Below are 3,070 nucleotides of genomic sequence, written 5' to 3'. Positions count from 1 at the left end.
CTCGAAGTTATGTCGGGAGCTCACGCCAAGGAGATGGTGACCGGCGAGAAGCCCGCCACAGGCCACAGGAAAGCTCCATCGGGAGAGTCCGGCAACAAGAAGAGTGAGGAATCACCTCCCCGCGTCAAGTCGCACCGGAGTGGCGACAAGAAGAAGAAAATGAAGAAAGTGGTCTACTACGAGACCGATTCTTCGTCGCTTTCCACCTCTAGCTTCGACACGCCGTCCGTCACTTCTAAGCGCCAAGAGCGCAAGAAGTTTAGTAAGATCCCCTTACGCTACCCTCGCATTTCTAAACGTACTCCATTACTTTCTGTCCCATTAGGCAAACCACCGGTTTTTGACGGTCAAGATTATTGTATGTGGAGTGATAAAATGAGGCACCATCTAACCTCACTCCACACTAGCATTTGGGATGTTATTGAGTTTGGAGTATAGATACCATCCATAGGGGATGAAGGCTATGACTCGGACGAAGTTGCCCAAATACGGCACTTCAACTCCCAAGCCACTACTATACTCCTCGCCTCTCTAAGTCGAGAGGAGTATAATAATGTGCAAGGGTTGAAGAGTGCCAAAGAAATTTAGGACATGCTCAAGACCGCGCACGAAGGAGATGAGGTGACCAAGATCACCAAGCGGGAAATGATCGAGGGGGAGCTCGGTCGCTTCATGCTTCATCAAGGGGAGGAGCCACAAGCGATGTACAATCAGCTCAAGACCTTGGTGAACCAAGTGCGCAACCTCGGGAGCACAAAATGGGATGACCATGAAATGGTCAAGGTTATTCTAAGATCACTCATTTTTAATAATCCTACTCAAGTTCAATTAATTCGTGGTGATCCTAGATATAAACTAATGTCTCCCGAGGAAGTGATAGGAAAGTTTGTGAGCTTTGAATTGATGATAAAAGGCTCCAAACAAATCATTGAGCGAGGCGCCACCTCCACACCCGAGGTGCAACCCGTCGCATTCAAAGCGACGGAGGAGAAGAAAGAAGAGTCTACGTCAAGTAGGCTCCCCATCGACGCCTCCAAGCTCGACAATGAGGAGATTGCTTTAATCATCAAAAGCTTTCACGAAATCCTCAAGCAAAGGAGGGGGAAGGACTACAAGCCCCGCTCCAAGAAAGTTTGCTACTAGTGTGGTAAGCCCGGTCATTTTATTGCAAAATGTCCATTATCCAGTGATAGTGACAGGGGCGACGACAAGAAGGGAAAGAGGAGGCAAAAGAAGAAATACTACAAGAAGAAGGGCGACGATGCCCATGTTTGCCAGGAGTGGGACTACGATGAGAGCTCCACTGACTCCTCCTCCAACGAGGACGCCGCAAACATCACCGTCAACAAGGGTCACCTCTTCCCCAACATCGGCCACAAGTGCCTCATGGCAAAGGACGGCAAAAAGAAGGTAAAATCTAGAGCCTCCACTAAATATGCAACATCTAGTGACGAGGATAACTCTAGTGATGATGAAGTTAATTTCCTTGCTCTTTTTGCCAACCTCAACATGCAACAAAAGGAAAAATTAAATGAATTGATAGGAGCTATTCATGAGAAGGATGAACTCTTGGATAGCCAAGAGGACTTCCTTATTAAGGAAAACAAGAAGCATGTTAAGGTTAAAAATATTTATGCTCAGGAAGTAGAGAAGTGTGAAAAAATGACTAGTGAGCTAAGCACTTGCCATGATACTATTTTCAACCTTAGAAATGAGAATGCCAAATTAATTACTAAGGTTGAGAAATCAAATGTTTGTGATGATTCTCTTGTCAAACTTAAATGATAATACTAATTTAATTGCTAAGATTGACAAGTTGAATGAATCCATTGCTAGCCTTAAGATAGAAAATGATAAATTGATTGCTAAGGCTAAAAATTTAAATGTTTGCAATGATATTATTTCCAATCTTAGAAATGAAAATGTCATGTTGCATGCTAAGTTTGATGAATTAAATGATTGCAAACCCTCTACATCTACCATTGAGCATGTTACTATTTGTACTAGATGTAGAGACATTAATGTTGATGCTATTCATGATCACCTAACTTTAATTAAACAACAAAATGATCATATAGCTCAACTTAGTGCTAAAATTAATGAGCATGACTTAGAAAATGAAAAATTTAAATTTGCTAGAAGCATGATCTATAGTGGGAGACGCCCAGGCATTAAGGATGGCATTGGCTTCCAACAGGGAGACAATGTCAAGCTTAATGCCCCTAAGAAATTGACTAACTTTGTTAAGGGCAAGGCTCCCATGGCTCAGGATAACGAGGGTTATATTTTATATCCTGCTGGTTATCCGAGCACAAAATTAGGAGAATTCATTCTAGGAAGTCTCACTCTGGCTCTCATCATGCTTTTATGTATAAGAGTGAGGCATCTAGTTCTAGGCAATCCACTCATGTTAAATTGCCTAAGAAGAAAACTCCTATTGCATCAAATGAACCTATTATTTCATTTAAGACTTTTGGTGCTTCATATGTTTTAACTAACAAATCAGGCAAAGTAGTTGCCAAATATGGTTGTGTTTGGGTACCCAAGGTGCTTGTTTCTAATGTCAAAGGACCCAAGACCGTTTGGGTACCTAAGAACAAGGCCTAAAATTGTTTTGTAGGTTTATGCATCCGGGGGCTCAAGTTGGATCATCGATAGCGGATGTCAAAGGGAAATGTGCCTTTGGGCCATTTCTATAATGTTTTGGTGATTAAGTGCCATCGCATAATCTTTGAGTTATTATGTGCCAAACAAGCAAAAAGTGCAAATCATGTGACAAGGTACGTTTCTAGACTTAGTACATTGTTTTGAGTACTAGCATATTGTGTCTAAGTGCTAGAAACATGAAAAGAAAGAATTGCAAAAGACTTGGCTGAGTACAGCCAAAGTCCAGTTCGGTCTGGCAGAACGGATTGTCCGGTGGTGCACCGGACAGTGTCCAGTGCACCAGGCTAGCTTCCAGTGAACTGGCCTCTCTCGGGAAAAATCGGCGGCGTACGACTATAATTCATCGGACTGTTCGGTGGTGCACCGGACTGTCCGGTGAGCCAACGGTTGCCAGCGCAACGGT

The sequence above is a fragment of the Zea mays genome, chromosome 7 (genome assembly GCF_902167145.1).
Source record: "Zea mays cultivar B73 chromosome 7, Zm-B73-REFERENCE-NAM-5.0, whole genome shotgun sequence".
Lineage (NCBI taxonomy): Eukaryota > Viridiplantae > Streptophyta > Magnoliopsida > Poales > Poaceae > Zea > Zea mays.
This window is presented reverse-complemented; position numbering follows the sequence as displayed.